General features: G+C 37.5%; 1 long non-coding RNA gene and 1 other non-coding gene across 2 annotated transcripts in view; one reads left to right on the forward strand and one right to left on the reverse strand.

Annotated features, from left to right (window-relative positions):
- The window catches only part of LOC123585981, a 267199-nt gene that overhangs the window by 204167 nt on the left and 45150 nt on the right, over positions 1 to 17882 (reverse strand). The window lies entirely within an intron of this gene.
- Positions 12614 to 12719, forward strand: LOC123587057. Its single transcript, XR_006707125.1, has one exon. It is a non-coding gene; the product is annotated as a U6 spliceosomal RNA (small nuclear RNA).

The raw sequence follows: 17882 nt of genomic DNA on the forward strand, positions 1-17882 counted from the left end.
ATATACACCACACCTTCCTTATCCATTCATCAGTTGATGGACATTTGGGCTCTCTCCATAGCTTGGCTGTCGTTGATAATGCTGCTATAAACATTAGGGTGCATGTCCCTTTGAACCTGTTAAATAGTAATTTAAAATAGAGGCTCCTTGACTAATCTTTTCTGTCCCCTCTCTCATCTCCACAGACAATCCCTTTAACTATTTACCTGTTTCCTGTAGTAGTTAATTCTCTAAAGGCTATTATCTCTAAATAACCTTATGCAGCCAATTCTAGATTTTTCAATTTTTATGCTATCTATTGACTTCCTACTCTGTTGAGACATGTCTGTTTGTTTGTTGGTTAATATGAAGAAAATATAGGACCTCAGAGGTCCCTGGATAACACCTTGAGAACCACTGTGGTTGATCTTTGATAATTTCTCCTTTTCAATTTTACTATTCTCTCTTTAAGGAATTTCATTAGTTATCTGTTGGAGGTCATATATTGATATTCCATAACTAAATATTCCCCCTCTATTTTATCATTCTTAATCTTTTTACAATGCTTTCTAGAACATTTTTTCAATTTGAATTTCTACTGATCCATAGATTTTTGTGCATGTGGGAAAAATTTTCAAACAGGTCTTTCTTGTTTCCAGATAATTATTAGCATACTATTTCTTCTCTTTTTCTTTTTCTTTATTTTTTAATATGAAATTTATTGTCAAGTTGGGTTCCATACAACACCCAGTGCTCATCCCAACAGGTGCCTTCCTCAATGCCCATCACCTCCTTTCCACTCCCTGCCACCCACCATCAACCCTCAGTTTATTCTCAGTTTTTAAGAGTCTCTTATGCTTTGGCTCCCTCCCTAACTTTTTTTTTTCCTTCCCCTCCCCCATGGTCTTCTGTTAAGTTTCTCAGGATCCACATAAGAGTAAACACATAGGGTATCTGTCTTTCTCTGTATGACTTATTTCACTTAGCATAACACTCTCCAGTTCCATCCACGTTGCTACAAAAGGACATATTTCATTCTTTCTCATTGCCAAGTAGTATCCCGTTGTATATATAAACCACAATTTCTTTATCCATTCATCAGTTGGTGGACATTTAAGCTCTTTCCATAATTTGGCTATTGTTGAAAGTGCTGCTATAAACATTGGGGCACAAGTGCCCCTATGCATCAGCACTCCTGTATCCCTTGGGTAAATTCCTAGCAGTGCTATTGCTGGGTCATAGGGTAGATCTATTTTTAATTTTTTGAGGAACTCCACACTGTTTTCCAGAGCGGCTGCACCAATTTGCATTCCCACCAACAGTGCAAGAGGGTTCCCGTTTCTCCACATCCACTCCAGCATCTGTAATCTTCTGATTAGTTCATTTCAGCCACTCTGATGGGCATCAGGTGGTATCTGAGTGTGGTTTTGATTTGTATTTCCCTGATGAGGAGCGACATTGAGCATCTTTTCATGTGCCTGTTGGCCATCTGGATGTCTTCTTTAGAGAAGTGTCTATTCATGTTTTCTTCCCATTTCTTCACTGGATTATTTGCTTTTCAGGTGTGGAGTTTGGTGAGTTCTTTAGAGATTTTGGATACTAGCCCTTTGTCTGATATGCCATTTGCAAATATCTTTTCCCATTTTGTCGGTTGCCTGTTAGTTTTGTTGTTTCCTTTGCAGTGCAGAAGATTTTTTTATCTTCATGAGGTCCCAATAGTTCATTTTTGCTTTTAATTCCCTTGCCTTTGGAGATGTGTCGAGTAAGAAATTGCTGCAGCTGAGGTCAAAGAGGTTTTTCCTTGCTTTCTCCTTTGGGGTTTTGATGGTTTCCTGTCTCACATTCAGGTCCTTTATTCATTTGAGTTTATTTTTGTGAATGGTGTAAGAAAGTGGTCTAGTTTCATCCTTTTGCCTGTTGCTGTACAGTTCTCCCAACACCATTTGTTAATGAGACTGTCTTTTTTCCATTGGATATTCTTTCCTGCTTTGTCAAAGATGAGTTGGCCATACGTTTGTGGGTCCAATTCTGGAGTCTCTATTCTATTCCATTGGTCCATGTGTCTGTTTTTGTGCCAATACCATGCTGTCTTGATGATTATAGCTTTGTAGTAGAGGCTAAAGTCTGGGATTGTGATGCCTCCCGCTTTGGTCTTCTTCAATATTTCTTTGGCTATTCGGGGTCTTTTGTGGTTGTATACAAATTTTAGGATTGCTTGTTCTAGCTTCGAGAAGAATGCTGGTGCAATATGATTGGGATTGCATTGAATGTGTAGAGAGCTTTGGGTAATATTGACATTTTAACAATATTTATTCTTCCAATCCACAAGCATGGAATGTTTTTCCATTTCTTTATATCTTCTTCAATTTCCTTCATAAGCTTTCTATAGTTTTCAGCATACAGATCTTTTACATCTTTGGTTAGGTTTATTCCTAGGTATTTGATGATTTCTGGTGCAATTGTGAATGGGGTCAGTTTCTTTATTTGTCTTTCTGTTGCTTCATTATTAGCGTATAAGAATGCAACTGATTTCTGTACATTGATTTTGTATCCTGCAACTTTGCTGAATTCATGTATCAGTTCTAGCAGACTTTTGGTGGAGTCTACCGGGTTTTCCATGCATAATATCATGTCATCTGCAAAAAGTGAAAGCTTGACTTCATCTTTGCCAATTTGATGCCTTTGGTTTCCTTTTGTTGTCTGATTGCTGATGCTAGAACTTCCAACACTATGTTAAAACAGTGGTGAGAGTGGACATCCCTGTTGTGTTCCTGATCTTAGGGGGAAAGCTCTCAGTTTTTCCCCATTAAGGATGATATTAGCTGTGGGCTTTTCATAAATTGGCTTTTATGATGTTTAAGTATGTTCCGTCTATTCCGACTTTCTCGAGGTTTTTTATTAAGGAAGGATGCTGAATTTTGTCAAATGCTTTTTCTGCATTGATTGACAGGATCATATGGTTCTTATCTTTTTCTTTTATTAATGTGATGTATCACATTGATTGATTTGTGAATGTTGAACCAGCCCTACAGCCCAGGAATGAATCCCACTTGATCATGGTGGGATCAATAATTCTTTTTGATCAATAATTCTTTTTATATGCTGTTGAATTCTATTTGCTAGAATCTTGTTGAGAATTTTTGTATCCATATTCATCAGGGATATTGGCCTGTAGTTCTCTTTTTTTTGCCGGGTCTCTGGTTTGGGAATCAAAGTAATGCTGGCTTCATAGAATGAGTCTGAATGTTTTCTTTCCCTTTCTATTTTTTGGAACAGCTTGAGAAGGATAGGTATTATCTCTGCTTTAAATGTGTGGTAGAATTCCCCAGGGAAGCCATCTGGTCCTGGACTCTTATCTGTTTGGAGATTTTTGAGAACTGATTCAATTTCTTTACTGGTTATGGGTCTGTTCAACTTTTCTATTTCTTCCTATTTGAGTTTTGGGAGTGGGTGGGTGCTTAGAAATTTGTCCATTTCTTCCAGGTTTTCCAATTTGTTGGCATATAATTTTTCATAGTATTCCCTGATAATTGCTTGTATTTCTGAGGATTGGTTGTAATAATTCCATTTTCATTCATGATTTTATCTATTTGGGTCCTCTCCCTTTTCTTTTTGAGAAGCCTGGCTAGAGGTTTGTCAATTTTGTTTATTTTTTCAAAAAACCAACTCTTGGTTTCATTGATCTGCTCTACATTTTTTTTTACATTCTATATTGTTTATTTCTGCTCTGATCTTTATTATTTCCCTTCTTCTGCTGGGTTTGGGGTGTCTTTGCTGCTCTGCTTCTATTTCCTTTAGGTGTGCTGTTAGATTCTGTATTTGGGGTTTTTCTTGTTTCTTGACATAGGTCTGGATTGCAATGTATTTTCCTCTCAGGACTGCCTTTGCTGCATCCCAAAGCGTTTGGATTGTTGTATTTTCATTTTCATTTTTTTCCATATATTTTTAAATTTCTTCTCTAATTGCCTGGTTGACCCATTCATTCTGTAGTAGGGTGCTCTTTAACCTCATGTTTTTGGAGGTTTTCTAGACTTTTTTCTGTGGTTGATTTCAAGTTTCATAGCATCGTGGTCTGAAAGTGTGCTTGGTATGATCTCAATTCTTTAATACTTATGAAGGGCTGTTTTGTGACCCAGTATGTGATCTATCTTGGAGAATGTTCCATGTGCACTTGAGAATAAAGTGTATTCTGTTGCTTTGGGATACAGAGTTCTAAATATATCTGTCAAGTCCATCTGGTCCAGTGTATCATTCAGGGCCCTTATTTCTTTATTGATCCTGTGTCTAGATGATCTATCCATTGTTGTAAGTGGGGTATTAAAGTCCCCTGCAATTGCCACATTCTTATCAATAAGGTTGCTCATGTTTGTGATTGTTTTATATATTTGGGGACTCCCATATTCGGCGAATAGACATTTATAATTGTTAGCTCTTCCTGATGGATAGACCCTGTAATTATCATATGATGCCCTTCTTCATCTCTTGTTACAGCCTTTAATTTAAAGTCTAGGTTGTCTGATATAAGTATGGCTACTCCAGCTTTATTTTGAGTTCCAGTAGCATGCTAAATAGCTCTCCATCCCCTCACTGTCAATCTGAAGGTGTCCTCAGGTCTAAAATGAGTCTCTTGTAGACAGCAAATAGATGGGTCTTGTTTTTTTAAATCCATTCTGATACCCTATGTCTTTTGGTTGGAGCATTTAGTCCATTTACATTCAGTGTTATTATTGAAAGATATGGGTTTAGAGTTGTGATGTCTGTAGGCTTCATGCTTGTAGTGATGTCTCTGGTACTTTGTAGTCCTTGCAACATTTCACTCACAGAATCCCCCTTAGGATCTCTTGTAGGGCTGGTTTAGTCGTGATGAATTCCTTCAGTTTTTCTTTGTTTGGGAAAACCTTTATCTCTCCTTCTATTCTGAATGACAGACTTGCTGGATAAAGGATTCTTGGCTGCATATTTTTTCTGTTCATCACATTGAAGATTTCCTGCCATTCCTTTCTGGCCTGCCCAGTTTCAGTAGATAGGTCTGCTACTATTCTTATGTGTCTACCTTTGTCAGTTAAAGCCTGTTTATCCCAAGCTGCTTTCAGAATTTTCTCTTTATCCTTGTATTTTGCCAGTTTCACTATGATATGTCATGCAGAAGATCGATTCAAGTTACGTCTGAAGGGAGTTCTCTGTGCCTCTTGGATTTCAATGCCTTTTTCTTTCCCCAGCAGGGAAGTTCTCAGCTATGATTTGTTCAAGTACACCTTCAGCCCCTTTCCTCTTCTGGAATTCCTCTTTTCCTCTTCTGGAATTCCTGTTATATGGATATTGTTCCATTTGATTGCATCACTTAGTTCTCTAATTCTCCCCTCATACTCCTGGATTTTTTTAAGCTTTTTCTTAGCTTCCTCTTTTTCCATAATTTTATCTTCTAATTCACCTATTCTGGCCTCTACCTCTTCAATCCGTGCTATGGCCACCTCCATTTAATCTTGCACCTCATTTATAGCATTATTTAGCTCCTCATGACTATTTCTTAGTCCCTTGATCTCTGTAGCAATAGATTCTCTGCTGTCCTCTATGCTTTTTTCAAGCCCAGCATTTAATTTTATAACTATTTTTCTAAATTCTTGTTCCATTATATTGCTTAAATCATTTTTGATCAATTCGTTAGCTGTTGCTACTTCCTGGAGTCTTTTGAGGAGAATTCTTCCGTTTCGCCATTTTGGATAGTCCCTGGAGTGGTGCAGAACTGCAGGGCACTTCCCCTGTGCTGTCTTGAATAACTTGCATTGGTGGGTGGGGCCACAGTCAGACCCGATGTCTGTCCCCAGCCCACCACTGGCGCCACAGTCAAACTGGTGTGTACCTTTTCTTCCCCTCTCCCAGGGGCAGGACTCACTGTGGAGTGGTGTGGCCCCTGTCCGGGCTACTTGCACACTGCCAGGCTTGTGGTGCTGCTTCAATGGGGTCTGGCCAAAGGCTTATTAGCCAGGGTGGATCCACAAGGTTCACAGGGGCGGGAGGGGCAGGCTTAGCTCCCTTTGCTGAAGGTGGTCCCCTGCAGGAGGGGCCCTGCAGCACCAGGAGGGAGGCAGACCTGTCGGAGGGATGGATCCACAGAAGCACAGCATTGAGGGTTTGTGCGGTGCAAGCAAGTTCAGTGATAGGAACCGTTCCCTTTGGAATTTCAGTTGGGGGATGGGAGAGGAAGATGGCAATGGCCAGCACCTTTGTTCCCCTCCAAGCTGAGCTCTGTCCTCCAGGGTTCAACAAATCTCCCTCCCGGTGTTCTCTCGCCCTCCCGCTCTCCGAGCAGAGCTGTTGACTTCTAACATTCCAGATGTTAAGTCCCGCTGGCTGTCAGAACTCACTCCATCTGGCCCCTCCACTTTTGCAAGCCAGACTTGGGGGCTCTGCCTTGCCGGGTGGGCTGGCTGCCCCTTCACCGCCCCGGCTCCCTCCTGCCAGTCTGTGTAGCGCACGCCGCCTCTCTGCCTTTCCTACCCTCTTCCGTGGGCCTCTTTTCTAGGCTTGGCTCCAGAGAGTCCATTCTGCTAGTCTTCTGGCAGTTTTCTGGGTTATTTAGGCAGATGCGGGTGGAATCTAAGCGATCAGCAGGACATGGTGAGCCCAGCGTCCTCCTACGCCGCCATCTTCCCAGGTCTCCAATTGCTCTGCCCCCATCTTTATTTTTAATGGATGAAAATTTCTGGTGAAATGTTCTAAGGATACCATTGAGAATTTTTAAAAAATTCTTTTCTAGTCCTTGTATTATTTCTATTATTTTCTATTTGTGTATTTGTATTTACACAACTCTGTTTACTTTGGTGTACAATAAAACATCTTTCCAATTGAAAATAGTAATATTATTACTGGTTTTGTTATTAAAATACTTACCAAATGCAATAAATATTAGGAAATATTTATTGAGTGCTTGCCACATTGATGACATTCAATAGTCATCTGTTTTTTTAGACTGAGGCAACAGAAAGCTGATTGGGAGTCCTGGATATGTGGGTGGAACTTGTCAATTATCAGACATTTGTCCAGTCATCTCACCACAGACACTTAAATGCCTGAATGGGGTGGGCTTTATTTGGAGGGCATTGTTATCTTTATAGAAGAGTGCTTCACTCCTGGCCTGGAGAGGAAGTAATGTACGTGGGAAGTCCAAACCCTGAGACAGTCCAGAGATCTGGGGGGATGGTCAGCAACCTTTCTGGCTGTATTTTGATTATATGCTACCTAGTGGTATCTCTCTCCTCCTTCAGTCAGTTCCTATTCCTCCGCTTGCTTCCTATTTTCTTGAAATTTCTCTACATCCCTTGTTGGCAGGTATTCTTACTCCATCATTTTTACTGTAAATGCATGTTCTCAGACTGACATCTATAAGCAGAACAATGCTCTCTTTTACTTTTTTATTTACAATTGCTGTGATAATACTTTGCATTTACTTGTCTTCAAAACACCTTCCCATTTGTTATTTTACTTTATCCCTATAATGCTCTCCAGAAGAAAGTGCAAACCATAGCTATTTTCATATCTAATCTCTGGATGATAAAATAAAATGAAAGAAAAGTATATTTTTTTTCAATTTGAGACATTATTTTATCAAGCTCTCTTTTTTAACATATTTATTTTTTATTTTAATTCCAGTATAATTACCATACAGTGTTACATTAGTTCAAGGTGTACAATATAGTGATTGAATAATTCTATACATTGTTCAGTGCTCATCTCGATAAGCGCACTCTTATTCCCCATCATCTGCTTCACCCATTCCCCCACTCACCTCCCCTATGGTGTTTGTTTGTTCTCTATATTTAAGGGTCTGTTTTTAGGTTTGTCTCTTTTTTTCTTTCTTTGTTTTGTTTCTTAAATTCCACATATGAGTGAAATCATATAGTAGTTTTCTTTCTCTGACTTATTTCACTTGATAGTATACCCTCTAGATCCATCCATGTTGGATATGGCAAGATTTCATTCTTTTTATGGCTGAGTAATATTCTGAGTAGTGTGTGTGTGTGTGTGTGTGTGTGTGTACATATCACATCTTCCTTATTCACTCATCTATTGATGGACACTTGGGGTGCTTCCATAATTTGGCTATTGTAAATAATGTTTAAATAAACATAGAGGTACATATATCCTTTCAAATTGTTTTTGTATTCTTCGAGTAAATACCCAGTAGTGCAATGTACTGGATCATAGGGTAATTCTATTTTTAATTTTTTGAGCAACCTCCATGCCATTTTCCACAGTGGCTGCACCAGTTTGCATTCCCGCCAACAGTGCCTCAGAGTTCCTTTTTCTCTACATCATCACCAACACTTATTGTTTCTTGTGTTTTAGATTTTAGCCATTCTCACAGGTGTGAGGTGATGTCTCATTGTAGTCTTGATTTGCATTTTCCTGATGATGAATGATGTTGAGCACCTTTTCATGTGTCTATTGACCATCTGGATGTCTTCCTTAGAGAAATGTCTGTTCATGTCTTCTGCCCATTTTTAAATTTGATTATTTGGTTTGGGGGTATGGAGTTATAGAAGTCCTTTATATATTTTGGATACTAACCCTTTATCAGATATGTCATTTGCAAATACCTTCTCCCATTCAGTAGGTTGACTTTTTTGTTTTGTTGTTTCCTTTGCCATGCAGAAGCTTTTTATTTTGATGTAGTCCCAATAGTTTATTTTTGGTTTTGTTTCTCTTGCCTCATGGGACATATCTAGAAAAATGTCCTTTAGCTGATGTGAAAAACATTACTTCCTGTCCTCACTTCTAGGATTTTTATGGTTTCAGGTCTAACATTTAGGACTTTAATCCATTTTGGTTTATTTTTGGGTATGGTTTAAGAAAGTGGTCCAGTTTCATTCTTGTTCATGTAACTGTCCAGTTTTCACAGCAGCATTTGTAAAAGAGACCATCTTTTTTCCATTGCATATTCTTGTCTCTTTTGTCAAAATTCAATTGACCATATAAGAGTGGGTTTATTTCTGGGTTCTCTCTTCTGTTCCACTGATCTATGTGTCTATTTTTGTGCCAGTACTGTTTTGATTACTACAGCTTTGTAGTATATTTTGAAATCTGGATACTTCCAGTTTTGTTCTTCTTTTTCAAGACTGCTATAGCTATTTGGGGTCTTTTGTGTTTCCGCACAAATTTTTGGATTATTTGTCCAGTTCTGTACAAAAAAAAAAAAAAAGCTATTGGTATTTTGATAGGGATTCCATTGAATTTGCAGATTCCTTTGGGTAGAATCAACATTTTAACAGTATTTGTTCTTCCAATCCATGAGCATGGAACATCTTCCATTTATTTGTGTCATCTGCAATTTCTTTCATCAACATTTATAGTTTCAAAGGACAAGTCTTTCACGTCCCTGGTTAAATTTATTCCTGGGTATTTTATTATTTTTGGTAAAATTGCAAATAGGACTATTTTCTTAATTTATCTTTCTGCCACTTCATTATTAGTATATAAAAATGCAATGGATTTCTGTATATTGATTTTATATCCTGTGACCTGATTTATTGAATTTAGTAATAAATAAATTCATTTATTTATTTTTTTGGTGGAGTTTTTAGGGTTTTCTGTACACACTATCATGGCATCTTCTTCCTTACCAATTTCAAAAGATCATCCTGAATTAGCTCAAAATGAAACAATCATTTAATTTGCTCATAAATCTTCAATTTCAGCAGAACTTAGTAAAGGCAACTCATCTCTTCTCCATGCAGTGTTAGCTGGGACAGCTCAGCTAAAGCTCAAGGGTCTTGTTCCAAGTTGGTGCACTCACATGACTGGCAAGTTGGTACTAGCTATTGGTTCCTGTCCAGTGGGGGACTTGTGCTTCCTCATAGCATGGTGGTTGGGTTTCAGAGAAAGAGACGGGTAGTGCAAGCTACCAAACCATCACAACATATAGGCTGGAGTCTGTTGGTCAGAAAGTTACAGACATTGGACTCAAGGGAAAGTGCACCTGTTCATGGGAGGATTACTGGATAATTCTGGGGCCATGTTTTGAAACCACAGCGTGGTGATGTTTGAATTAGCATTTTTCTTATAATGAGTTCAGCTGAACATCTTTTTACAAATCTAAAGGTTATATTCAGCATATATATATATATATATATATATGCTGAAATGTCTGTACATACCCTCTGCCTATTTTCTTCATATTTGTTTAGCATTTTCTTATTTTTTTCAAGGATAGTTTTATATAAGAGAAGGGTGAGCCTTTCCTTTGTAATATGAATTATAAGCAATATTTCCTAGTTTTTATTTGTTCATAATATTTTTGCCTCGTGCAGAAGTTATTTTTTTAATGTGGTTGAATTTTACACTCTTTTGTTTTATGGCTTAAGGATTTGAGTCTATAATTAGAAAGGCCTTTCCTTCTTTATAGGAGTTTACTCAAGGTTTTATATATTATTTTATTGTTTTATTTTTTGCATTTAAACACTGACTCATTTGGAGTAATTTACCTTGATATATGCATGAGGTATGTTTATTTTTCAAAATGAACTAGAGAATTACCCTATGTCTTACCCTTTCATTAAAAAAATACCTAAAAAACTAAAGACAACAAAAGAAAGCAGTTGGCATTTTTATTTGGATCATGGTAAAGAAACGACACTGGTGATGAAAATGTCTATCAAAGAACATGGTATATTTTCTCAGGTATTCATGTATTATTTTGGGCCTTCAGGAGTATTTAAAATGTTTTCACATACAGCTTTTTCATATTGCTTTTTAATTGTTATTTATTTTTAATTTTATTTATTTGAGAGAGAGAGAGAGAGAGAGAGAGAGAGAGAGAAAGCACACAAGCAGGGGCGAAAAGGGAGAGAGAGAATCTTAAGCAGGCATCATGCTCAGGGTGGATCCTGACATAGGGCTGGATCCCATGACCCAGGAATCATGACCTGAGCTGACATGAAGAGTTGGATGCTCAACGAGCCACCCAGGGGCTCCTAATTTCTCTTATTTATTATTTTTATTGCATTGCAGTGGAATCTGTTTTTTTTATCTCCTCTTGTAGTGTATCTAAAGCTCTGATTTATCATTATTTTGTGCCCCACTATGTCACTAAATTTTCTTTTGTTTGAAGTAATTTTACAGTTTAATTATATTGCAATGTTTAAGTATGAAATAATATTTTCAGTTATGATAATCTCAACTCCTTTTAATATCGAACCTCTAATTTCTTTTTATTTTCTTAAAAGCTTAATCGTTCCTATTTTAGCCCAATGTTACACCTTAATGTGACAGTGGGCATTATTTAATTTTTCCTTGTGCCAATGGAATGCTTCTTGAGTTTTCCCACAAGATATGATACTAACTCCGTGCTTTTTTCCAGGATTAATCATGACGATCATATGCGATTTCTCCTTGGAACTATCAAATGATGACTTAATGGTTTATAATATTGAATGTTATACTTGCTTCATAAAATGCACTTAGGGACCTCCTCTTTTTCCTATGATCTAAAACAATTTAAATAACATTGGAATTCTATGTCCTCTAAAGGTTTTATAGAATTCTCTGGGAAAACATTTGAAAGAACGAAAGCAACTTGTGTACGTTTTCCATTTCTTCTTTGGAAAGCTATCTGCTTAGATTTTTTTTTTTAATCTTTTGGATGAATTTTGGTAAATTATATTTTTCAAAATATATTTTATCCAGGTTTTCAAAGTTATTTGCCTAAAAACTTTAATGATTCTTTTTATTTCTTCTTATACTGTGGCTGTATCTTAATATTTGTGGTCTGAGGGTTTTATAAGATCATTTCCATGACCTGAAAGGTTAAAGTATTTCTATTTCTAGTTTTTGAAAAAAAATTTTTTCCATTAAAATATTATTCTCCTGGGCTTTATTTAATTCTTCTCACAACATTCTGCTGCATGAAAGATTTATCCAGATAATAATTCTATCCTCTTATGAATATTAAAGTCTACTTTAACTGGGTTTAAATGAAATTCTTTCCTAGAAGGGCATCTTGGTGATTATGTACTGAGTATTTTAACTGTTCAAATAAGGTCACAAGCTCTTCATAATCCTTCTTGAGAGTGCATAAGACATAGCTCATGCTATAAACAATACTTTAAGAAATTTTAAAGGATTTTATTTAACCTGAAGGAATACGAATAGAGTCCATTAAACATTTCATGAAACTTGAGATTTCATATTAATAACTTAGATTTGTAATTCCCAGTGTTTAGCTCATATACTTCAATAAACATATTCTTTTTTTCCCACTAGACTTATATTTCTTAAGTTTATTTATTTTGAGAGAGAGAGAGAGAGAGAGAGAGAGAGAGAGAGAGAGAGAATATGAATGAATTTCAAGACTGCCAGCAGGGAGTCTGACGGGGCTCAAACTCAGGAACTTTGAGATCATGACCTGAGCTGAAATCAAGAGTTAAACACTTAACCAAACAGAGCCACCCAGGCTCCCCTAAGCTTTTATTTCTTAGGGGACAATACTAATATTTACTTGAAGTATTTATTTTCATTTATATAGGGAAGAGAGAATATGTCTCCCTACTTTAACAACACAGAGACAACATGAGTTACTGCTTTCTTCTCCAGTCTTGTAACACTTGTCTACTTGTTTAAAAAAAAATGTAGCAACTGAGTGCTCCATTGTCAGCACATAAACTAAAATTGGAATGATACAGAGAAGATTAGTATGGCCCTTGTGTAAGGATGAGGTGCAAAAAAGTGTAGCAGTTGAGAAAACCAGGGCACTGAGAGGTTTTCTGTCTTTCTCCAGGATACAGTTAATGACTGAACTGAGTTTAGAGCCAGAGTCCGCGTTTCTCAACTTCCCTCTCTGATCTTACAGTTTAGCAGTGGAGACATATATGTGAGGTGAATCTAAGGAAATGATAATGAAAACTTGAACAGGGCATGGGAGGCTGAGCAAGGTTTGCAGGAGAATGGAAGACTGACTCCCCACAAGAGCAAAGACCCAAGGGGCAGAGAACCCCAGGAGCAAACACCCAGGACTCATCTGGAAGCTGGATAGCATTATGCTAAGTAAAATAAACCAGACAGAGACAGGCAAGCACTGCATGATCTCACTTACATGTGGAATCTAAAATAGTCAAATTCGCGGAAGCAGACAGTAGAATGGCTGTTGCCAGGGGTGAAAGAAATGAGGAGCACGAAGTTTCAAAGGGTACAAAGTTTCAGTTATGCAAGATGAAAGACCACGTGAGATCAAATGTACAGCATAGTGACCATAGTTAACAATTCTGTTCTATATATCCAAAATTTGCTAAGATGGTAGATCTCGAATTAAGTCACCCCCCCCCCCCCCCCCACAGAATGGTTACTACGTAGAGGTGATTGACGAGTTATTTAGCTTGATTGTGGTGATCTTTTCACACTGTATACATATATCAAAACATCAAGGAGTGCCAGGCTGGCTCAGCTCTCGATCTCGGAGTTGTGTGTTCAAGCCCCATGTTGAGGGTAGAGCTTACTTAAAAAAGATCAAGTTGTACACCTTAATTATTTTTAATTTTTATATGTCAAAGATAGCTCAATAAAGTTTAAAAAGAAAGAAATTAGATAGCAGAGGTATGGCTGGAGCAGAGGTATATGCCTGGAGGAGGAAGAAAAAAATGAAGAAAAGAGATGGGGGAGAGATCATGAGAGTTTTTAATCCACAGTGAAGAAATGGAAAATTTTCTCCATGTGGCAGGAAGCATTAGACACATCCCTCTCAAGGGATGAGCTAGAGGTCTGGGTTTCAGGGGGTAGAAGGAAACTAACTATATACACTTTATAATGAAGTTTTTATCATGTGCACTGAGTATTTTTAAGAGAGAAAACCAATACAACAAAGAAGGATTTATCTAAGCAGGCAACCCCCACAAAGGAAAAAGGAAGAATCATGTGTTTATCAGTGAGGGCAAACTTCAGTTAAAAGTTTCATGTATTTTTCAACTTAAAGATGCTGCTCTCCATGTGGTTCAAAGAAGCAATTCAAGTCTGAGACCTTCTGGGCTGTTTCCTCTTTTGTGTAAGGCACAAAGAAAGAAACAAGTTAGCTCAGTGTGAAATATCTCTGAGACTTGAAACAATCAATATGATTTGATAATTCCCTATTAGGCAATAATTCATGCTCCAGAAAGAGGGAGGGAGGGGGAAAAGGGGAAGGAGAGGGAGAGGGAGAGGGAGAGGGGGAGAGGGAGAGGGGGAGAGGGAGAGGGAGAGGGGGAGACTCAATATCTATGATGCCATATAATCCCATTCATAAATAATAAAGACAAAGACACCTGTTAGAACAGATGCAATGAGGGAGGACAAGTTTAGAGGGGATAATTAATCGAAGTTATCCACCAAGAATGTCAGGTTTCTTGCATTTTTGTGTATAAAGTCAGTGAGTAATCCAGCTAAGAGGGCTTTACCCAAAGTGGCTGGAAAAGTGCTGAGTCCAAGATGCTTATAATGAAACACACATACCCCAAACCTAGTTGATAGTAGAGATTTTGTGATTTTTCACCTATGTGTAATAGACAGACTGGATTTTAATAATGTCTGAGTTCTCACAGGAATTCTGGGACAAAGATATCACGACAAAGTGAAATAAGCCATCTCCACACATAACTATTGCAAAAACCACTATAACTCAGCTTCTTCCCCTGGATTCAACGGCATGAAGATCGCCCTGTACTTTAGAATTCGTTCAATTGATACCAGTCTTCAATTAAGCAAGAAATTATACTTTAAAAACCAGCTAGCACTCATTTTTATGTGTTTCTTTTTTTGCCACAGCATTTGCTGTCTTTTAAGTGAGTCCACAGGAAAGGAAAGGAAAGGAAAGGGAGGGAAGGAAGGAAAGGGAGGGGAGAGAGGGAAAGGAGGGAAGGAAAGAAGGAAACAAGGAAGAAAGGAAGGAAGGAAAAAACAGGGAGAGAGAAGGAATGAACAAGCCAACCACAGATCCTACAGAACGTTCTTCTGTTCTTCTTCTTATTTTTTTGTTTCTTCTTTTATTTTCCAATACTGGCAACATTTGTTAAGAAAGTGGTAATGTATTTTAAAGGCTATTATATCTTAATATCAACTTATAATAATAACTCTTCCATTTCAGTTTAGGAATTTTAAGGTAGATGAATGGCCACAGCAGCAAAATTGACAGAGAAGCCTTTCAAGAGAACCAGGAACTACATCTTTAGTGCACTGGCTTGAGTTTTCTGAACATATTGATAGAGACACAAAGCAATGACAGGAATTAGGATTGCCTTTTCCCACATTTTATGGAAGATGCAAAAATGATAAAAAGTCATCAATTTGGGGGTGCCTGGATGGCTTAGTGGGTAGAGTGTCAGACTCTTGGTTTAGGCTTAGGTCACAGTGGTGAGATCAAGCCCCGAGTCAGAGACCATGCTGATCATGGAGCCTGCTTAAGACTCTCTCTCTCTCTCTCTCTCTCTCTCTCTCTCTCTCTTTCTTTCTTTCTTTCTTTTCCTTCCTTCCTTCCTTCCTTCCTTCCTTCCTTCCTTTCCTTCCTTTCCTTCCTCTCTCCTTCTGTCCCTCTTCTCTGCTCATGATCTCTCTTAAAAAATTAAATTAAAAAAGTCAGCAATTATTTTAGCTTCATGGTTAGATTTTCTGTGGTCTGTTAAGTACATCATAGTGATCGTTTTCTTCATCACCCAATTAAAAGAAGGAAAATGCTCTCTAACCAACAGAAGAAGACAAAATATTCCTAAAATGTTCCTTTGGAAGAAAATATTGAAACCAAGAAGCTAATGGAGAAATAAACGGGACTAAATATTACCTATAATTGTTAGCTATAGGTGTCCTAATGGCCAAGTTGGTGAGTTTCCTCATTAGATTTCACACACAAAATTGATATCTTGCCCATCAAACTATGGAAAGCTGAAAGTGTAAGAAGTAAATGATTGGGGAAAGGTTTCTGTTTTGTTTTGCATTTACATTTAAGTAGTTAGATAGCCATACTTAATGCTGACTGCTCTTTTGAATGCACAAATAAGACACTATTATATTTAAATGTCAATATCACCCTCTGAACTCTGTCATTTTTATGAATAAGTCTTTCCCTCATTTTTAGGAGCTTAGGGGTTTGCTCCAAGATTCACTTTCATAACTTTTCCCATTTATCAGTAATTTACATTATTTTAAGTTATTTGTGAGATTCTGACCAAATCTTATGTTTACAGGTGACTATTATTCAATAATGGCAAAAATTGAAATTTTCCCCCAAGAAGTTTCTAATTAATTTCATGAGTGTTTCCAGCTCACTGCCCTGGATCTCAGTAACCTCATCCATAAAATAAAAAGATTTGGATGGATAATATTTAAGTATAATTCTGTTCCTCAACTATCATTCTTATATTTATATAGTTTTAATGGACTGTTTATTTTTCTAACTTGGTGATCTAATTTAATCAGCACCTGAAGAAAGATTTCAACATTTATGATGTTTCACTATCAAATCTCCTGTAATTATATCCCCATTTTTCATGTTATTTACTTTTGATTGAGATAAAATTGGCATGTAACATTATATTAGCTTCAGATGTACAACATAATTCGATATGTGTGTATACTGCAAAATGATCACAGTAATGTGTCATTAACATCTATAACCATACATACTTTTAAAAACTATTTATTTATTTATTGTCAAGTTAGCTAACACACAGTGTAGTCTTGGCTTCAGGAGTAGGTTCCCATGATTCAGCACTTACATACAACACCCAGTGCTCATCCCAACAAGGGCCCTTCTCAATGCCCATCACCCATTTTCCCCACCCTCCTAACCACCACCCCCATCAATCCCATACATACTTATTTTTCTTGTGATGAAAACTTTTAAGATCTACTCTCTTAACAACTTTAAAATATACATGGAATATTATTAGCTATAGTCCCACGTTTTAAATGACATTTTCTGTTTCCATCTCTTGGACCACAGAGGATATTTCCTTTGGATGATCCATAAGTTGGCCACATGGGTGAATTTTAATTATCCAAAGTGTTTCTCTGCCTCCATTGAGGCAAAGCTTATTCACTCAGTTCTAACAGTTACCAAAAAAGAAACATCTATGCTTCAGAAGGTCCAAAGGAGAGCACCCAAAATGTTAATAGTGATGTAGAGATGACTGTCATGTAAATATGGATAACAAAGTTTAGGAATCAATGCAGAAAGATGACCTGTGAATAGTTAGATTTGGTAATTTGTTTAAAGGTAAATAACTAAAGCTGATAATCACAGGAAGAATACATGAGCGGTGAGTGCAACCATTCAATAACAATAGCATGATATTGGGCTGCCTGGGTGGCTCAGTCGGTTAGGCGACCGACTCTAGGTCACGGGATTGAGCCCCATGTCAGGCTATGCGCTGACAGGGTGAATCTGCTTAAGATTCTCTCTCTTCCCCTCTGCCTCTCTCCCCTGCTCACTCTCTCTCTAAAATTAAAAGAAAAAAAAAAGCATGATATTGAGAGGGAACCTCATTACACAGAGTTAATTCCACTTGGTGCTCTCCTATCTAGTTCCCATTCCATAACCAGAACCCTCAGGGACCTTTAAGTTACTTCTTATCCAACATAAAGCCAGTTACATTAGAAGCGGGAGGCAACGCTGAAGCTCAAATGTAGGGAAATTGGAAGGAAGAATTACATTACACAACCCAGACTAACACTTGACTTCCAAACTGTGGCATGGCAAATAACGTAGTCTGTCCCCCCAGTATTTGTTCTCCCTTTATCATAATTGAGATAAAGTGCCAAAAATGGAAAACTCCATTTTTTTTTTTTTCTGGGCAAATAGTTTAGGAAATTAACAATGCATTTCCCAGTCTCCCTTGTTGTTTGGTGTGGTCATACGATCATGACCATGTTTTGGCCAATGATATGTAAGT

Source organism: Leopardus geoffroyi, chromosome C3 (genome assembly GCF_018350155.1).
Source record: "Leopardus geoffroyi isolate Oge1 chromosome C3, O.geoffroyi_Oge1_pat1.0, whole genome shotgun sequence".
Taxonomy (NCBI): Eukaryota; Metazoa; Chordata; class Mammalia; order Carnivora; family Felidae; genus Leopardus; species Leopardus geoffroyi.